Source organism: Salvelinus alpinus, chromosome 22 (assembly GCF_045679555.1).
Source record: "Salvelinus alpinus chromosome 22, SLU_Salpinus.1, whole genome shotgun sequence".
Lineage (NCBI taxonomy): Eukaryota > Metazoa > Chordata > Actinopteri > Salmoniformes > Salmonidae > Salvelinus > Salvelinus alpinus.
In genome coordinates, this window is record NC_092107.1 from 18,831,839 (window position 1) to 18,853,726 (window position 21,888).

The 21,888-nt window shown below is 46.6% G+C and overlaps 1 pseudogene; it reads left to right on the forward strand.

Moving 5' to 3' along the window:
- The first annotated feature begins 5,510 nt into the window (after window positions 1-5,510).
- LOC139548708 (octanoyl-[acyl-carrier-protein]:protein N-octanoyltransferase LIPT2, mitochondrial-like) lies at window positions 5,511-21,710 on the forward strand (annotated as a pseudogene).
- Window positions 21,711-21,888: the final 178 nt, after the last annotated feature.

Sequence of the window (21,888 nt, forward strand, 5' to 3'; positions counted from 1 at the left end):
ATGGTCTCACAAGGGGTCTGAGGATCTCATCTCGGTACCTAATGGCAGTCAGGCTACCTCTGGCGAGCACATGGAGGGCTGTGCGGCCCCACAAAGAAATGCCACCCCACACCATGACTGACCCACCGCCAAACCGGTCATCCTGGAGGATGTTGCAGGCAGCAGAACGTTCTCCACGGCGTCTCCAGACTCTGTCACGTCTGTCACATGTGCTCAGTGTGAACCTGCTTTAATCTGTGAAGAGCACAGGGCGCCAGTGGCAAATTTGCCAATCTTGGTGTTCTCTGGCAAATGCCAAACGTCCTGCACGGTGTTGGGCTGTAAGCACAACCCCCACCTGTAGACGTCGGGCCCTCATACCACCCTCATGGAGTCTGTTTCTGACCGTTTGAGCAGACACATGCACATTTGTGGCCTGCTGGAGTTCATTTTGTAGGGCTCTGGCAGTGCTCCTCCTTGCACAAAGGCGGAGGTAGCGGTCCTGCTGCACCTCCATGTTCTGGACACTACGCTGACAGACACAGCAAACCTTCTTGCCACAGCTCGCATTGATGTGCCATCCTGGATGAGCTGCACTACCTGAGCCACTTGTGTGGTTTGTAGACTCCGTCTCATGCTACCACTAGAGTGAAAGCACCGCCAGCATTCAAAAGTGACCAAAACATCAGCCAGGAAGCATAGGAACTGAGAAGTGGTCTGTGGTCACCACCTGCAGAACCACTCCTTTATTGGGGGTGTCTTGCTAATTGCCTATAATTTCCACCTTTTGTCTATTCCATTTGCACAACAGCATGTGAAATTTATTGTCAATCAGTGTTGCTTCCTAAGTGGACAGTTTTATTTCACAGAAGTGTGATTGACTTGGAGTTACATTGTGTTGTTTAAGTGTTCCCTTTATTTTTTTGAGCAGTGTATATCAGATTTGACCGTTCAGACAAATCACATGGCCAGGAATCACCTAAGGTGGTTTGAAATGGGGCTTGAAATATCTGATTCCATGTGCTTTTTGGCTGTTCAGACTGCAGGAAAAAGAACAGATTCGAATCAGATATGCAAATAAATAGGAGTTGAGTAACTTCCAACTGCCAATATGAACAAGGCTTTAGAGATCGGATTGCACTGTTGCCTCAGCTTCAGGCTTAGCTCAAGTTGTTCTCTACTCTGTACCCAACGACATCATACACAATATTACTCAAAACCCAGCAACAATGTAATATCTTCCACAGAGTGTTTTAAAATGTCTAACCATTTAATTTCAAAACAGATTGTATGTGTGATAATCATGTCAGGGAAGCTGGAATTGAAGCAAAGTTTTAGGTGCATGACAATAACATGTGAAAAAGAAGAACAGAGCCACACACCAGGAGGTCAGATGCAACAATTTAATAACCTAATAATATCAACAGTTCAACAGACAAGCTGTCTTCATCAGGGTATAATGACAAACACTGCGGGTCACCAGTTTATGTAGTGTCAAAGGACACACACAGGTGGTAATCATTGAAAAGTGAAAGACTAAAGTTACATACATGGGATGCTTTAGTGAATTTCAGAATGTCTGGAATAGAAAAGGCAGAAATAAAACAATTCAATAAGCATCCATGGCCGGGTGTGGCTTGATATCATTGGTTAATTTACAGATATAAATAGAACATATAAAAACATAAATGGAGAGCATACGATCATAGACACAATTTGGATACATAGGTCTACAAACATTTACAATGAATAGCAAAATCACAGACACAATTTGGATACATAGGCCTACAAACATTTACAATGAATAGCAAAATCACAATAATCACAAAAATGGCTTCAGATCAAAGTCTAAGTTGAGACCAAAGGGAGCAAGGGTCTTTAAATGAAAGATTTCGATGTTAAGGTAGACATGTTAAAGTTTTTTAGACACATCCGTTTAAGGGAATACTGTAGCTCCCCAAATCGTGATATTTCAACTAAACATGTAGGCTGCTCACCTGCACATACTCCGACTCCTTTTAGAAGTAAGAGTTATTTTGTACCTCCAGCCAATCACAATAAATATTGAGACATATTGCAGACTCGTTGAAAAAGATGTTGGTAATCTCCTTAAGAACAAACATGAGTACAAATCTTTCCATAATAACCTTGTCAGGACCCGGTGCGAGAAACAGTCACTAAATCGGCAGAACCCAGAAGATGAGGCAGACACAGCAGTACTAGAGATGGTGGTTTAATAAAAAATAGATATCTTCCAAAATACAAAGAAAATCCACAAAGTGGTAAAAACAGCAAGGGAAAAACAAACCTCAAAAGACTAATCCAAAATACAAAAGAACAAAACCAGAGAACCTCTGGAAAATCCAACAAGAGAAAAATATATGTTCACAACAAGGCTTGGGCTGGGGCTGGGTGCTAACATACAAACACTGAGCAGGGAACTGAGGAACACACAGGGATTAAATACTAACAAGGGAACGACATACAGGTGCAAACAATAATTAGAGCAAGGGAAAAACAAAAGGTACAAAAAAGGTGCAATGGGGACATCTAGTGACAAAAAAAACCAGAACAGTCCTGGCCAAAACCTGACAAACCTAAAGATGAATTACAATCCGATACGTCAGTCCTTACCCACCCTGCTGATAAGGGTGGGTTGGTGTACACATGGAGGACAGTTTATGTAAATTAATGTCATAGACAACTGCTTGACAACACCTTTTACAAGAAACTCAGAAGTGACCCCACTTCCCAATTTCAGAACACTATCTTTACTGTCCTAGATGGGTCTTTAAGTTCTGGTCAAATCACCTAAAAAAACACGACTTTTTGGCTATTCAACACCCTAAAATTGACACTTTCTATTGTTTGCCGAAATTACACAAGAATGTTACAAAACCTACAGGGCGCCCTATTGTAGTGGGCATTGGTACAGTAACGGCCCCTTTATCGACTTTTGTTGACTTTTTTATTAGACCACTCGCAGAACAGCTCCCCTTCTTTGTAAAGGACATCAGCAGTATGATCTCTATTATTGAATCTGTTGATCCTCTTGATGGGGGTCACCTTGGGGTCATGATAAGGGCTGCACCAAATTATTGATGTTGTAACTGCCGTCCCTCGGTGAGTGAGTAGACCAAGGCGCAGCGGGTGATGAATACATAATGTTTATTTGACAAGACGGAAAAACACGAAACGAAATACACTTGAATGATTAACAAAATAACAAAACGAACTAGACAGACCTAAACTATGAACTTACATGAAACGAGGAACACATAAACGACCGAGACGAGACAGTACCGTGTGGTGCAAAATACACAGACACAGCGACAATCACCCACAAACAAACAGTGAGAACAACCTACCTTAATATGACTCTCAATTAGAGGAAAACGCAAAACACCTGCCTCTAATTAAGAGCCATACCAGGCAACCCAAAACCAACATAGAAACAGCAAACATAGACTGCCCACCCAAAACTCACGCCCTGACCATCACACACATACAAAACAACAGAAAACAGGTCAGGAATGTGACAGATGTGTTATAATACTTGATTATGCTTATGTTGTATTAATAGAAGGGGAAGGGCTATAAGACCCTCCCCCACTACATTTATAGGGTCCTGGACCACATATTAGCAATATATGCATTAAAAGGTTTAATAGTGTTCCACGGTTCTTTTTTAGTCTCTGCCTCTTATAAGAAACGATCTGAGCAGATGTGTGAGCCATTGCAGGGGTGAGTGCCAGGGGTAAGTGTCCACCCCGGTTGGAGGAGATTCTTGTATATTTCATTTGTTTGTTTGTCTGTGGATTATGGCGGTTTTATTGGGTAATGGTCCAAAGGTGGAATAAAAAGTTAGGAGTAGGACAGAAGTTATTTGAATAAAAGGTTGAACATATTTGTTAGTGACACTTTCCTACCATACGACAGTATAGGAAATGTACAACCCTTAGTAAACCAGTAAGTTATTACAAGGCAGTTGTATTCTGTAAAAATGTGTATTTGTAAAGTTGTATTCATAGAAAATTACTTCGTGACGCTATCACCAGGGGCACTGGTGAATATAATATTACTGTTACTCTATACCCTTAAGATATAATATTAGGAATTGAAGTCTAGCATGCGGTTGATTCTGTGAGGCCCGTGTGTGAAATATATTTGAGTTTGGTAGAACCATTTACTATAGCCTGGATTAAGTGAGATTAGAATTAGGATTACAGTATCACCCACTGTTGTTTAACACACACTGAAAGGAGATAGAGAACAATTTATATAGGCATATTCATACATATTACACCCACTGTAGGATAACCCTATAGAAATTGGAAAACACATGACATGCAGACTATCTAAATAAAAAGCCAGAGCACCATGGCACAGTCAAACCAGAATGAGGAGATAGGAGCAATGAAGCCTGTCACGCCTGTTGAATATATGCAAAATAAGTTTCCCGTTGTGGAATTTACATCAATTTTTAAGAAATGGCATGTCTGGACAGAGATGGCAGGAGAAAACAGATATCCACTGGATGGTTCATTCAACAAGACTAGGTTGGATTTAGTCAAGGAGATAATTCAGACAAGAAAAATTGACAAAAAGAAGGAGAAGAAGAAAAGGACAGATCTTCATGAACAAGGCTATCTTGACCAAACTAAAGCTGGAGAGAACAATAGAGTGCGGGAGGAAAGAAATTAGTCAGGACAGAGGCAGAACAGGAATACTTCCCGCCGCCATATGAGACTCAACCCAGAGGACCCCAGAGGTGACTATACACAGATCGACCCTCTCATACCACTGACAGAAGAAAATGGAGAAGCAACCACAATTATCCTCGAGGGGACTCTGATGAAGGAGGTGGATGACACAACAGCAGCAACAAGCGGCATGAGAACAATAGAATTGGATGAAAAAAGGAGGCACAGTTCCTGTGGAGAATCCCTTGCCACCCCAACTCACTCCACAAAAAGAGAACAGACTGGAAGACCCTAGACATATGGACGCCTAAAGAAAAAAAGACTGTACTTTTTTTTGCCTCTTTAGTAGTCAATGTGCCACCATCCATGGTTGACCTATTCAGAGAGCAGGAAGGAAGGGAAGTCAGAAAGAGCGAAGAAGAAAGACTGGGGGAGAGAAAGAAGAGTATCTCAGACACTGGTTCAGAAACTGGGAGAAAATAAAGACTGATGAGAACTCAAGAAAAGGAGGACTAGTCACTGCACTGAAGAAGGCCCAGCTTGCACAGATCGAGAAAGGAAGTGGTGGTTTTACTCACAATATGATGGCTGCTCAAGTTGTTTCTACAGGCTCACCACAACCACAGTCTGCAGCTCCCCCACAGTCACATCCGGCACCCGTGAACCTGGTGCCTAGGGGGTATGTGCCTTTCCCTATTCAGCCTTATGGTGACACACAAACATGGACTGGAAGAGGAGGTGGGCCCGCCAGAGCCCCTCGTGACTGGAACAACACTCAATGCTGGACCTGTGGCAAGTTGGGGCATTTGAGTTTGCAGTGTGGGGGAAATGGAAGAGGAAGAGGTTACAACAGGGGCAGAAGAAACTTTGGACCTGGCAGAGGAAGAGGAAACTTTGCTAAGGCACATCATGGAGTGTACTACCCACCACGGCAACAGTATGCTCCTCAACCACAATACCACTCGCCCGGAGCTGGAAATGCTCCCCCGGGGCAACCTATGCCCTATGGACAATGAGGACAAGTTAATGACAGAGGACAGCCATGGCCAATGGGAAATCAGAACACCAACAGTTCTTATTTCCCTCAGAATCAACAATGAAGGTGCCCGACTCCCCTGTTCCAGTGTCCCCAGTACGAATTCAATGATGGAAGAGAAGAGCCAATGGTTACTCTTAATGTTAATGGACATGACCTACCATTTCTAATAGACACTGGCGCTCACTGTTCCTGTTTAGGCTAACCTGGACAAGCTCAGGCTTCCCTGAGCAAATGATCAGTAACAGTAACAGGGGCATCGGGACAGCCCAGGAATGTATACTAGAGAAAGACTTGTTTGATGAACCTCTGCTTGACTCTGACATGGTGCTGTTTGTTGATCTGCTTATATAGATCAAAACACAGGGAAGAAACATGTTGCTTTTTCTGAGGAAGATATTGCAGGAGAAATAAAAATTGTACAGCCCTTACCAGAACATTTATCAACACAACAGGCAGAATTGTTAGCTCTGAAAACAGCTTGTGAATTAGGGGCATGAAAGGCACTTACTGTTTATTAAGACTCAGCATGTGCTATTGGGGATGGTTTGTTATGGTGTGGGGTTTGGAGAGCAAGAGGGTTTACTAATACCACAGGCACACCTATTAAAAACAGACCTTATGTTGATTGAAACTATGCGAAAACCTAACAATTTGGCTATTGTTAAGGTTGAGGCACACACGGGCAGGAGTGATTATGCTGGTATTGGTAACAGCATAGCTGATGAGGAGGCCAAATTGGCTGCTTCCCGTTGTAACACACATGCATTCTATTTTTAGTTGTTTGTGTCATCTGAAACTACTGATCTTGAGAAACAGCAGCAGGCTGATATTCTCAACCACCAAGTGTGGAGGGAGAGAGGATGTTCTCTCTGTCCTAGGTCTGGCTTATGGCTACATCTTTTGTCTGGCATGCCCTGTTTACCATCAACTATGATCTCTACTATTTGCCGATTAGCAAATGCAGACAATGGCACCCATCTCATAGGAGATGTGGTTGCTAAAGTGGCCAAAATGATGGGTGTTGACCAGAAGTTTGTGTCCATCTATCACCCGCGGAGTAACGGGATTACAGAGAGGGCTAATCAAAAGATCAAAGGGGGGCTTGCAAAAGCCCGTCATTCCACAAAAATGAGCTGGGTGGAATGCTTGCCCCTTGTCCTCATGAAAATGCGCAGCAGCCTTAACAAAGTTATTGGTTGTACACCTTACGAGATGTTAACAGGACGACCCATGAACACACCAGGTGTTTGACCTATGACTGACCGACAGATAGACATAACTGAGGCACAGTGTAATCACATTGAGTACATGAAAGAACTAACCTCTATTGTCAGGTCTCTCCACTCTGCCCACAGGAAAGCAAACAAGGTTCCCCCAGGTGAAGACCCTGATGAGCTTCCCATAAACGTTGGAGACTGGGTGAAAATCAGAGTCCGCAAGCGAAAATGGAACCAACCACGATGGGTCCATTCCAGGTAACCATGGTGACACCAACAGCCCTGCGAGTGGCGGAGAGGTCCGGCTGGCATCATCTCTTCCACTGCAAGCACCTCCCAGAGTGGAAGCCATGGATGAGCAACTGGAGGGAGGGAGAGCAAGGCCCTGAGAACATCTGAAGAAGAAGGTCCGAGCCAGATGGTCCGAAGAAGGTCCAAAGAAGAAGAAGGTCCGATCCAAAGGACAGTAGCAGAGGGCCCAGACCAAAAGGCCGGAAAGAAAGATGAAGAAGAAGGCTCTAGCCAACGAGCAGAAGAAGGAGACATCATTTCACATGCAGGTTCTATAACTAGGAAATAGAGACTACACCGGGTCTGGTGGTTTGTTTTCCCCATCATCCTTTCCATGGGTCTCCTTGTGGGCGTAACCACGGGACCCCCTGGGAGATCTGAGGAAAACAACAAATGGATACAAATGGTGAGAACAATTGTAAATCAGACGAAGAGGCCAGGAAACCACTGAGCTGTTCGGGAGTCAGGCTGAGCCTATGAGAAGGACGGATTTTGAATGTGGGTTTTTATACTTTATGCAGAGAGGTAATGAGAAACAACCTACTAGGCAAAGGGAGACCACAGGACTGTTCTTTGGGAGAAGAACTGAGAGGTTACCCGGGGATTATGGGACACATGTATTTTGGGGATGGTCACAAGAAGGGAGCAAACTTACCTAATGTGGTAGAAGGAAGCAGGCAGATCCCTCTATGGCCTAGAACTTGTCTCGGGAGAGGTGAGTCAGTCTTCACGGTAAGAACTACCCATTCTGTACGGTGTAATTATCCCAGCAGGTACCCGTGGATAGAATTGTTAGGAAATGGAAGCTTGAGCATCAATCCCATACTGACCTCCCTAAGCCCGAAATCAACCCCCTGCCCTGTGTCTTTGTAATGATGGGAAGGAAGATATAGGAGATACTAGAGCTTGCCGTGTATATATGGGTCAACTGAGAGAAGAGTATAGTGATAGGAGAAACTATGCTAAAGGAGATTTTAGTGTGTTAGACTTATAGCAACAGGTGACAGGTGTAAACCTCTCCAGGATAGAGGAAGGCATGGGAGCACCTTTTAGATGGATGTCGGTATGCAGTGACAAGGGGTACCTCACTTTACCTCCTGGATGGGGGGGGGTGTTGTTATTTGGGGAGAACAGAAATGTTTAAGAATTCCGGTCACCGACCTTTTCAATGTGACAGGTCAAACCAACTCTGGGGAACTGAAGCACGCCAAACAACTCATCCCAGACAACCAGGAAGCCTATGGTCATGTCCTACTCTCGGGTGAGATTTTTGGTATGTCAGTCATACGCTCCTGGGGTGTGGCTGTCCTGGGAAAGTGGGTGAAAAATTGAACCAACTCTTTACAGGCCCATATGAATTTAACGATCCGAGGATTTAGCCAGGAGGACACTGTAACGTACTAGGTATTGTTGATCCTGACAATTGTGTTCTGCTCCTCCCTGACTCCTCTGAGAATATGACTGCGATAATTGATAAGATTGCTGATCTTAGTAAAACTCTCTCAAAATCTGAAAAATCTGTCTTTGACAAAATTGGTGACTGGTTTAATGCTAAATTTGGAAATGTAATGGGGAAAGTTATGTTAACTTTGTTTTCATTGTTTACTCCTATACTTGTAGGAGGTTTGGTGATGTTGGCTGCTGTTTATATTTGTAAGAAAATCCCTGTAACTGCTCTTGAACATGCTGGAGTGATGGTGTTGGTGGAAGCTGATACAAATCGTGCTGAAGGTGAGACTGGTGCATTTCTGGTTTCTTTTAATCCCATTGTCTATCCAACTCGTGAGGTTCTTCCCAGGACTCAGGAGGAATGGGAATATAGACAGACTCACCCCACCCCACCAGCATTCCAGGAACCTCAGGAGTTGTTTCTCCCTTTAGCAGGCCATCCCTGGGATCAAATGGATCCGGGAGATTTGCCAAATCTGTTTGATTTCAGAGGAGAATATTATGATTGAAACTGTGAGACTAATTAGTCTCAAAGGGGGGAATGGTGGGGGTCACCTTGGGGTCGTGATAGGGGCTGCACCAAATGATTGATGTATTCATGCTTATGTTGTATTAATAGAAGGGGGAGGGCTATAAGACCCTCCCCCACTACATTTATAGGGTCCTGGACCACAGATTAGCAATATATGCATAATAAGGTGTCACGGCTGTCTTCGTCCTCCTCATCTGAGGAGTAAGAAATGTCGGACCAATACGCAGCGTGGTAAGTGTTCGTCATTTTAATGGAAAACCGAACACTACAAAAACAACTAAGTGACAACCGTGAAGCTAATGAACAATCGTGCTGACACAAACACTACACTTAGACAATCACCCACAACCCACAATGACAAAACAGGCTACCTAAATATGGTTCCCAATCAGAGACAACGAAAAACACCTGCCTCTGATTGAGAACCATATCAGGCCAAACACATAGAAATAGACAAACCAGACATACAACATAGAATGCCCACTCAGATCACACCCTGACCAAACAAAACATAAAACATACAAAGCAAACTATGGTCAGGGGGTGACATAAGGTTTAATACAGTTTCACAGTTCTTTTCTAGTCTGTGCCTCTTATAAGAAATGGTCTGAGCAGATGTGTGAGCCATTGCAGTCAAAACAGGGTGTCTGTGAGAAAGCGCCTCAAGGCTAAAAGAGATACATAGACACAGACCCCCGCTGGGGAGTAAATAGATAAGAGACAAGTCAGACATACCACTGTAAGCCACACGTGAATGGAAAATTACTGCTGAGCTCTTAGAAAACACTGTACTTGTAACGGCTGTCGTCTTCCTCCTCCTCGGACGAGGAGAGGCGAGAAGGATCAGACCAATATGCGGAGTGATTTGCGTTCATGATGATTTATTATAACGAAACAATCCAGAACACTTACAAATACAAAAACAACAAACGTGACAAAACCGAAAACAGTCCCGTGTGGCACGAACACTAACACGAGATACAACCACCCACAAACACACACGTGAACCCCGGCTGCCTAAGTATGATTCTCAATCAGGGACAACGATTTACAGCTGCCTCTGATTGAGAATCATACCCGGCCGAACACAAACCACCCGACATAGAAAAATAACACATAGACAACCCACCCCAACTCACGCCCTGACCAACTAAATACATACAAGAAAAAGGAAAAACAGGTCAGGAACGTGACATAACCCCCCCCTTAAGGTGCGAACTCCGGGCGCACCAGCATAAAGTCTAGGGGAGGGTCTGGGTGGGCGTCTGTCCACGGTGGCGGCTCTGGCGCTGGTCGTGGTCCCCACCCCACCATAGTCAAACCCCGCTTCCTTGGCCTCCTCCCAATGGCCACCCTCCCAATCAACCCCACTAGATTAAGGGGCAGCACCGGACTGAGGGGCAACACCGGACTGAGGGGCAACACCGGACTGAGGGGCGGATCCTGGCTGGCTGGCTCTGGCGGATCCTGGCTGGACGGCTCTGGCGGATCCTGGCTGGACGGCTCTGGCGGATCCTGGCTGGACGGCTCTGGCGGATCCTGGCTGGACGGCTCTGGCGGGTCCTGGCTGGACGGCTCTGGCTGGTCCTGGCTGGACGGCTCTGGCTGGTCCTGGCTGGACGGCTCTGGCTGGTCCTGGCTGGACGGCTCTGGCTGGTCCTGGCTGGACGGTCCTGGCTGGTCCTGACTGGACGGCTCTGGCTGGTCCTGTCTGGCGGAAGGCTCTGGCTGATCCTGTCTGGCGGAAGGCTCTGGCTGATCCTGTCTGGCGGAAGGCTCTGGCTGATCCTGTCTGGCGGAAGGCTCTGGCTGATCCTGTCTGGCGGAAGGCTCTGGCTGATCCTGTCTGGCGGAAGGCTCTAGCGGCTCCTGTCTGGCGGAGGGCTCTAGCGGCTCCTGTCTGGCGGAAGGCTCTAGCGGCTCCTGTCTGGCGGACGGCTCTAGCGGCTCCTGTCTGGCGGACGGCTCTAGCGGCTCCTGTCTGGCGGACGGCTCTGAAGGCTCAGGACAGACGGGCGGCTTTGAAGACTCAGTACAGACGGGCGGCTTTGAAGACTCAGTACAGACAGACAGCGCTGGGCAGGCAGGCAGCTCAGACAGCGCTGGGCAGGCAGACAGTTCAGACAGCGCTGGGCAGGCAGACAGTTCAGACAGCGCTGGGCAGGCAGGCAGCTCAGGCAGCTCAGACACTGGCTGCGCTGGAGAGGAGGAAGGCTCTGACAGCGCTGGACAGGTGGGAGCAGCTGGAGAGAGAACCCGGAGAGACAGCCTGGTGCGGGGGGCTGCCACCGGAGGACTTGTACGTGGAAGTGGCACCGGGTATACCGGACCGTGAAGGAGGACACGTGCTCTTGAGCATCGAGCCTCCCCAACCCTACCAGGTTGAATGGTCCCCGTAGCCCTGCCAGTGCGGCGAGGCGGAATAGCCCGCACTGGGCTATGCTGGCGAACCGGGGACACCCTCTCTAAGGCTGGTGCCATGTACGCCGGCCCGAGGAGACGCACTGGAGGCCAGATGCGTTGGGCCGGCTTCATGACACCCGGCTCGATGCCCAACCTAGCCCGGCCAGTGCGGCAAGGTGGAATAGCCCGCACTGGTCTAAGCACGCGTACTGGGGACACCGTGCGCTTTACCGCATAACACGGTGTCTGACCAGTACGACGCCCTCTCACTCCACGGTAAGCACGGGGAGTTGGCTCAGGTATCCTACCCGGCTTTGCCACACTCCGCGTGTGCCCCCCCCCAATAAATTTTGGGGTCTGACTCTCGGGCTCCCAACCGCGTCGCCGCGCTGCCTCCTCATACCAGCGCCTCTCTGCCTTCGCTGCCTCCAACTCCGCCTTGGGACGGTGATATTCCCCTGGCTGAGCCCAGGGTCCTTTTCCGTCCAGAATCTCCTCCCAAGTCCAGGAGTCCTGGGTTTCTTTCTGCTGCTGTTGCCGCCCTTCTCCACTCCGCTTGGTCCTGTGTTGGTGGGTGGTTCTGTAACGGCTGTCGTCTTCCTCCTCCTCGGACGAGGAGAGGCGAGAAGGATCAGACCAATATGCGGAGTGATTTGCGTTCATGATGATTTATTATAACGAAACAATCCAGAACACTTACAAATACAAAAACAACAAACGTGACAAAACCGAAAACAGTCCCGTGTGGCACGAACACTAACACGAGATACAACCACCCACAAACACACACGTGAACCCCGGCTGCCTAAGTATGATTCTCAATCAGGGACAACAATTTACAGCTGCCTCTGATTGAGAATCATACCCGGCCGAACACAAACAACCCGACATAGAAAAAGAACACATAGACAACCCACCCCAACTCACGCCCTGACTGTCATGTTTTGTCTTTGATCATCATGTCTTGTCCCTGTGCTTCCCTCTGCTGGTCTTATTAGGTTCTTTCCCTTTTTCTATCCCTCCCTCTCTCCCTCTCTCGCTCTCTCTCTCTATCGTTCCGTTCCTGCTCCCAGCTGTTTCTCATTCTCCTAACTACCTCATTTACTCTTTCACACCTGTCCCCTATTTTGCCCTCTGATTAGAGTCCCTATTTCTCCCTCTGTTTTCCGCTTCTGTCCTTGTCGGATTCTTGTTTGATGTTTGCTGTTCTGTGTCCTTGTTCCGCCCTGTCGTGTTTTTGCCTTCTTCAGATGCTGCGTGTGAGCAGGTGTCTATGTCAGCTACGGCCTGTGCCTTCCTGAAGCGACCTGCAGTCTGTGGTCGCGTCTCCAGTCGTTCCTCTCTACTGACGAGAGGATTTCAGTTTCCTGTTTTGGATTTACCTATGATATTATCCAGGAGTATCATTGTTTGTTTAAGACTGGATTAAAGACTCTGTTTCTATTAAGTCGCTTTTGGGTCCTCATTCACCAGCATAACAGAAGAATCCGACCCAGAATGGACCCAGCGACTACGGATTCTCGCAACACTGCCGTCGAGATCCAGGGAGCAATGCTCGGCAGACACGAGCAGGAATTGTCTGCTGCTCGTCATGCCGTTGAGACCCTGGCCGCTCAGGTCTCCGATCTCTCAGGACAGTTTCAGAGTCTTCGTCTCGTGCCACCAGCTACTTCCTGGTCTTCCGAGTCTCCGGAACCTAGGGTTAATAACCCACCTTGTTACTCTGGGCAGCCCACTGAGTGTCGCTCCTTTCTCACCCAGTGTGATATTGTGTTCTCTCTCCAGCCCAACACATACTCAAGAGAGAGAGCTCGGATCGCTTACGTCATATCACTCCTTACTGGTCGGGCTCGGGAGTGGGACACAGCTATCTGGGAGGCAAGGGCTGAGTGTTCTAACGTTTATCAGAACTTTAAAGAGGAGATGATACGGGTTTTTGATCGTTCAGTTTTTGGGAAGGAGGCTTCCAGGGCCCTGGCTTCCCTATGTCAAGGTGATCGATCCATAACGGATTACTCTATAGAGTTTCGCACTCTTGCTGCATCCAGTGACTGGAACGAGCCGGCGTTGCTCGCTCGTTTTCTGGAGGGACTCCACGCTGAGGTTAAGGATGAGATTCTCTCCCGGGAGGTTCCTTCCAGCGTGGACTCTTTGATTGCACTCGCCATCCGCATAGAACGACGGGTAGATCTTCGTCACCGAGCTCGTGGAAGAGAGCTCGCGTTAACGGTGTTTCCCCTCTCCGCATCTCAACCATCTCCTCCCACCGGCTCAGAGACTGAGCCCATGCAGCTGGGAGGTATTCGCATCTCGACTAAGGAGAGGGAACGGAGAATCACCAACCGCCTTTGCCTCTATTGCGGTTCTGCTGGACATTTTGTCATGTCATGTCCAGTAAAAGCCAGAGCTCATCAGTAAGCGGAGGGCTACTGGTGAGCGCTACTACTCAGGTCTCTCCATCAAGATCCTGTACTACCTTGTCGGTCCATCTACGCTGGACCGGTTCGGCTGCTTCCTGCAGTGCCTTGATAGACTCTGGGGCTGAGGGTTGTTTTATGGACGAAGCATGGGCTCGGAAACATGACATTCCTCTCAGACAGTTAGGGAAGCCCACGCCCATGTTCGCCTTAGATGGTAGTCTTCTCCCCAGTATCAGATGTGAGACACTACCTTTAACCCTCACAGTATCTGGTAACCACAGTGAGACCATTTCCTTTTTGATTTTTCGTTCACCTTTTACACCTGTTGTTTTGGGTCATCCCTGGCTAGTATGTCATAATCCTTCTATTAATTGGTCTAGTAATTCTATCCTATCCTGGAACGTTTCTTGTCATGTGAAGTGTTTAATGTCTGCTATCCCTCCTGTTTCTTCTGTCCCCTCTACTCAGGAGGAACCTGGTGATTTGACAGGAGTGCCGGAGGAATATCATGATCTGCGCACGGTCTTCAGTCGGTCCAGAGCCAACTCTCTTCCTCCTCACCGGTCGTATGATTGTTGTATTGATCTCCTTCCGGGGACCACTCCCCCTCGGGGTAGACTATACTCTCTGTCGGCTCCCGAACGTAAGGCTCTCGAGGATTATCTGTCTGTTTCTCTCGACGCCGGTACCGTGGTGCCTTCTTCCTCTCCCGCCGGAGCGGGGGTTTTTTTTGTTAAGAAGAAGGACGGTACTCTGCGCCCCTGCGTGGATTATCGAGGGCTGAATGACATAACGGTTAAGAATCGTTATCCGCTTCCCCTTATGTCGTCAGCCTTCGAGATTCTGCAGGGAGCCAGGTTCTTTACTAAGTTGGACCTTCGTAACGCTTACCATCTCGTGCGCATCAGAGAGGGGGACGAGTGGAAAACGGCGTTTAACACTCCGTTAGGGCATTTTGAATACCGGGTTCTGCCGTTCGGTCTCGCTAATGCTCCAGCTGTCTTTCAGGCATTAGTTAATGATGTACTGAGAGACATGCTGAACATCTTTGTTTTCGTTTACCTTGACGATATCCTGATTTTTTCACCGTCACTCGAGATTCATGTTCAGCACGTTCGACGTGTACTCCAGCGCCTTTTAGAGAATTGTCTCTACGTGAAGGCTGAGAAGTGCGCCTTTCATGTCTCCTCTGTCACATTTCTCGGTTCTGTTATTTCCGCTGAAGGCATTCAGATGGATCCCGCTAAGGTCCAGGCTGTCAGCGATTGGCCCGTTCCTAAGTCACGTGTCGAGTTGCAGCGCTTTCTCGGTTTCGCTAATTTCTATCGGCGTTTCATTCGTAATTTCGGTCAAGTGGCTGCCCCTCTCACAGCTCTGACTTCTGTCAAGACTTGCTTTAAGTGGTCCGGTTCCGCCCAGGGAGCTTTTGATCTCCTCAAGAAGCGTTTTACATCCGCTCCTATCCTTGTTACTCCTGACGTCACTAAACAATTCATTGTCGAGGTTGACGCTTCAGAGGTGGGCGTGGGAGCCATTCTGTCCCAGCGCTTTCATTCTGACGATAAGGTCCATCCTTGCGCTTACTTTTCTCATCGCCTGTCGCCATCGGAACGCAACTATGATGTGGGTAACCGCGAACTGCTCGCCATCCGCTTAGCCATAGGCGAATGGCGACAGTGGTTGGAGGGGGCGACCGTCCCTTTTGTCGTTTGGACTGACCATAAGAACCTTGAGTACATCCGTTCTGCCAAACGACTTAATGCACGTCAAGCTCGTTGGGCGTTGTTTTTCGCTCGTTTCGAGTTCGTGATTTCCTATCGCCCGGGAAATAAGAACACCAAGCCTGATGCCTTATCCCGTCTCTTTAGTTCTTCTGTGGCTTCTACCGACCCCGAGGGGATTCTCCCTGAAGGGCGTGTTGTCGGGTTGACTGTCTGGGGAATTGAGAGACAGGTAAAGCAAGCACTCACTCACACTGCGTCGCCGCGCGCTTGTCCTAGTAACCTTCTGTTCGTTCCTGTCTCTACTCGTCTGGCTGTTCTTCAGTGGGCTCACTCTGCCAAGTTAGCTGGCCACCCCGGCGTTCGGGGTACGCTTGCTTCTATTCGCCAGCGGTTTTGGTGGCCTACTCAGGAGCGTGACACGCGCCGTTTCGTGGCTGCTTGTTCGGACTGCGCGCAGACTAAGTCAGGTAACTCTCCTCCTGCCGGTCGTCTCAGACCGCTTCCCATTCCTTCTCGACCATGGTCTCACATCGCCTTAGACTTTATTACCGGTCTGCCTTCGTCTGCGGGGAAGACTGTGATTCTTACGGTTATCGATAGGTTCTCTAAGGCGGCACATTTCATTCCCCTCGCTAAGCTTCCTTCCGCTAAGGAGACGGCACAAATCATCATTGAGAATGTGTTCAGAATTCATGGTCTCCCGTTAGACGCCGTTTCAGACAGAGGCCCGCAATTCACGTCACAGTTTTGGAGGGAGTTCTGTCGTTTGATTGGTGCTTCCGTCAGTCTTTCTTCCGGGTTTCATCCCCAGTCTAACGGTCAAGCAGAAAGGGCCAATCAGTCGATTGGTCGCATATTACGCAGCCTTTCTTTTCGAAACCCTGCGTCTTGGGCAGAACAGCTCCCCTGGGCAGAATACGCTCACAACTCGCTTCCTTCGTCTGCTACCGGGCTATCTCCGTTTCAGAGTAGTCTTGGGTACCAGCCTCCGCTGTTCTCGTCCCAGCTCGCCGAGTCCAGCGTTCCCTCCGCTCAGGCTTTTGTCCAACGTTGTGAGCGCACCTGGAGGAGGGTCAGGTCTGCACTTTGCCGTTACAGGGCGCAGACTGTGAGAGCCGCCAATAAACGTAGGATTAAGAGTCCTAGGTATTGTCGCGGTCAGAGAGTGTGGCTTTCCACTCGTAACCTTCCCCTTACGACAGCTTCTCGCAAGTTGACTCCGCGGTTCATTGGTCCGTTCCGTGTCTCTCAGGTCGTCAATCCTGTCGCTGTGCGACTGCTTCTTCCGCGACATCTTCGTCGCGTCCACCCTGTCTTCCATGTCTCCTGTGTCAAGCCTTTTCTTCGCGCCCCCGTTCGTCTTCCCTCCCCCCCCCCGTCCTTGTCGAGGGCGCACCTATTTACAAGGTACGGAAGATCATGGACATGCGTTCTCGGGGACGTGGTCACCAGTACTTAGTGGATTGGGAGGGTTACGGTCCTGAGGAGAGGAGTTGGGTTCCATCTCGGGACGTGCTGGACCGTTCGTTGATTGATGATTTCCTTCGTTGCCGCCAGGGTTCCTCCTCGAGTGCGCCAGGAGGCGCTCGGTGAGTGGGGGGGTACTGTCATGTTTTGTCTTTGATCATCATGTCTTGTCCCTGTGCTTCCCTCTGCTGGTCTTATTAGGTTCTTTCCCTTTTTCTATCCCTCCCTCTCTCCCTCTCTCGCTCTCTCTCTCTATCGTTCCGTTCCTGCTCCCAGCTGTTTCTCATTCTCCTAACTACCTCATTTACTCTTTCACACCTGTCCCCTATTTTGCCCTCTGATTAGAGTCCCTATTTCTCCCTCTGTTTTCCGCTTCTGTCCTTGTCGGATTCTTGTTTGATGTTTGCTGTTCTGTGTCCTTGTTCCGCCCTGTCGTGTTTTTGCCTTCTTCAGATGCTGCGTGTGAGCAGGTGTCTATGTCAGCTACGGCCTGTGCCTTCCTGAAGCGACCTGCAGTCTGTGGTCGCGTCTCCAGTCGTTCCTCTCTACTGACGAGAGGATTTCAGTTTCCTGTTTTGGATTTACCTATGATATTATCCAGGAGTATCATTGTTTGTTTAAGACTGGATTAAAGACTCTGTTTCTATTAAGTCGCTTTTGGGTCCTCATTCACCAGCATAACACTGACCAACTAAATACATACAAGAAAAAGGAAAAACAGGTCAGGAACGTGACAGTACTATTGTTTTCTCCTGCAAGTTTTTAGAACTGTATATGCATGGGCTTGGTCTCATGAGTAGAAGGTGTTGACATAGGCAGTTACATCACTAGAGGTCGACTGCAACTATATTAAAGCAACTTTAACCTTTTTTATTTTGCGGAACTTACTCTGAAACATACGTGATGTGCTTCCGTTGTCAACTTCTGTCTGCAATTGCATTAATAAAGGTTTGATTGATTTACTTAAAGAAGATATTGTCTGACTGCTGATTTCACCAATAAGACAATGATTGACAAGGAACAAGGAACCTACCCCGACACTCTCCCTGAGAATACTTTGTTAGTTACTTTTGATGTTTAGTCGTTAAACACGAATGTTCCACGCGAGGGCGGTAGTGAAAACATGGAACATTTTCTTCTGCAACGTGACCCTAATGAACTACCTTCCAGTGCATGCATTATAACATTGGCTGAAATAGTACTCACACACAACTACTTCATGTTTCTAAATTATTTTCTTTCAGACGAAGAGTACTGCTATGGGATCCCCTATGGCTCCTAACTATGCTAATTTGTATGTGGGTTACATGGAGAAACAGTCAACATCCAATCCTCTCAACAACAAAAAATATTGTCTAACAATATTATTTTGAAACAGTACATGATGATATTTTTGTTGTATGAAGGGGTGATGCAAAACATCTCCAGGCATTCCATTATTTTCTTAAATCTTGTTCTTAGCACCTGAGATTTACTATGCAATCTGACACACATCAAAAGTGTGCTGCAAACATCGTGCTGCTACCATGTTGTGTTGCTACCATGTTGTTCTGTTGTGTTGCTACCATGCTGTGTTGTCATGTGTTGCTGCCTTGCTATGTTGTGGTCTTAGGTCTCTCTTTATTTAGTGTTGTGTTGTCTCTCTTGTTGTGATGTGTGTTTTGTCCTATATTTATATATATATTTTTTTTAATTTTATGTATCCCAGGCCCTGTCCCCGCAGGAGGCCTTTTGGTAGGCCGTCATTGTAAATAAGAATTTGTTCTTAACTGACTTGCCTAGTTAAATAAAGGTTAAATAAAATAAACAAAGAAATCTGTTTCCTTGATCTTCTGATTTTGTGTGAGGATAATGTTCTATATATTGATCTTTAAAGGAAACCTACTGATCGTAACAGTTTGTTGAGGGCTGATGGCTGTCACCTGCTTCCCTTGAGAAACAGTTTGACCTACAGCCAATTCTGTCGAATCAAAATAATTTAGACAGAAATATGGCTGAGACGCAAATACAATTCAAGGAGAGGGGGTAAAAAAATTGTCAAAATAATTCTGCCATTGAGAAAATCCAAAACAAATCGAGACATGAGCTCTTTCAAGGACAGTCTCGCAAAAATAAGCATTATTGCGTTCTTACTACCCACTATTCAAAGTGCGCTGAACAAATTATGGGAATCGTTCACAAACATTGGCACATTCTAAGATCCGATGACAGTATCGGTCTTGTGTTTGTGCAGTCGCAAATACCATCAAGTGCTATGATGAAACTGGCTCTCATAAGGACCGCCACAGGAAAGGAAGACCCAGAGATCAATTGGTAAACAGAACCCAATCGAAGGTGTTATCACGTGCTCCACTAAGACAGTTATTTACATTATAACTTGTCCTTGTGGGTAAAACAAAGCGTAAATTAAAAGTACGAATCTCTAAGCATCGTAGCACCATTAGTTGCAAAAACTCGACGTACACAAATATACATACACAAATCCTTTAGAACTCCAAATGGTAGTTCTGCTGACAGGCAGACAGCACGGCAGACCCCGCTGTGGTTTGAGCATGCAGTTGCCTCATTTACATCACCTGTCATTTAAAAACAGCTCGTTTTTTGTTTGCCTTTGTATAATTTTAAGTATCTTCATTTGATTAAATTACCTTTCACACTTTCATGAAATGTAGGTACAGTATTATAAATAGGTTCTTAGAGCAATTACGTATTTATCACCAGAGAAAATGTATCTGCTGAGCAACTATAAATAGTGTCACAGTTTACAGTTTTGTAACGGTTCAAATACATGCAAATTATCTGTGGTAAAACTAAACAGCAAAATATCACTGAAAAATTTTACAGCTAGATGAATCAATCATCATTTCAGTAATTCTGATCTTGTCTGCTTCACAAGGGGGTCGTTTTCAAGACTTACATGCAATGGCCAAGAAAGTGAGGAGCACCAAGAGCATTGTGCAGAGATATTTCATGATGATTTGCTCATATTGACTGTTCTTTAGAATAGTTGCAATGCGACAGTTTCTCAGGTTTAGCCTATTCTTTGCAACCAGTCCCAGTTAACTTAATAAGACTAGTAATCATGAGTCAGAGCTTGTGCTTTTAATAAAACTGACATGAAACATAGGGACCAGTGGATAGTACATGTTGGAATTGAATAGTATCATGTGTACTTACATTAGCCTATTCCTAGACCTGCCCTTCTTACTCTTGTCTGAATAATGTTACAGAGCTACTAGTGAAAGAAAAAATTGGTTCCACTCGATGTAAGATTTATGTCTCCCCACTAAATTTAAACATTCAAGGAACCTATCAGGGCTGCATGACAATAATCTAATTTGACTCCCTCATGCCATTCCTTTCATCTGCGCTGATGTAAAAATACTGGATAGGTGAAAGCAATGTGGTGTGGGCCCTTATCCTACCTGACATATGCTTTTACCAGTCCTGTTTTTTCAGGTCGGTGTAGATGGAGGGAAATTTACAAGAATGTAGATACCACCTCTACCCCCAATGCCCAGGCCTGGTTCAAGTACTTATGAAATCAATGTATAATTCTCTCCATATCCTGGATCTAACAAGACAGATGGGTGAAAGCAAGGGGTTCCATTAACTTTCGCAAATCTACTATAGGCCTAACAGACTACCGTAGGGAAAGGGGGAATTTGTATTTTCAAAGTATTCAGAGAGGGCTCCATAGACATTTTCTCTCTGATGTTGTTCGAACAGTGAAATCCTAGAGGGCAGTAATGTGACCCTCATTGCCTTAAATTGCACAATGCTCTGCTACTGTGTGAACACCCGCCAGCCAGTCTACACCATTAGAATCAGACATTCACTATACCCATTAGAAGAGGAGCAAAGACTCAAACTCATTGGTGCTGAATTCTTTCGTAGCAACCGTGGCGGGCTCATAACTATCCATGGCCCAGGGGAGTTGGTGTCCTACCTGATAATCAACTTGGGCTGCTTCAAGAAAAGTGTGAAATGGTATGTATTTGAGCTGGAGAGGACTGTCATCAACCTTTTCAGGAAGTATGCGGTAAAAGCCTCCACCTCCCCAGACACTGGGGTCTGGGTTGGAAACAACAAGATATGTGCCATTGGTATGTTAACCTTTGATTTAAATAACAATTTTTTTGCTATGTTTAGAACAAAAGGGCTACAATGTGTCATCCTTGATATCACAGTCAAATGTTTCCTCTTTCAGGAATCCATTGTGGGAGATACATAACATCTCATGGATTGGCACTGAACTGCAACACAGATATGGGCTGGTTTGAAAACATTGTGCCATGTGGGATTGTTGGCAAAGGTGTCACCTCCCTCAGTCAAGAACTGGGATGAGATGTCTATATTGAAGAAACCATCCCACGACTGCTGTAAACTTTCAGTGATCAGTTTGACTGCACACTGCTTCATGGATAATATTCTAATAACAATTAAACAATGCACGGTAAATAAAACATGTATATTTTGACAATCATCATGTTGTTTTCTCTCCCTCTCCCGGGCATATCTGTCAGCTAAGAAACTACGTTTCCCACATTGCGCTATGAGGGCGTGAGCCCGCTGTTTTGGTGGTCCAAATGTAGCCCCGCGACTGAAGGCTACTAGTTGGTTGTCACTAGTTACCACAACTACAAAGTCAAAATTATGTCTAA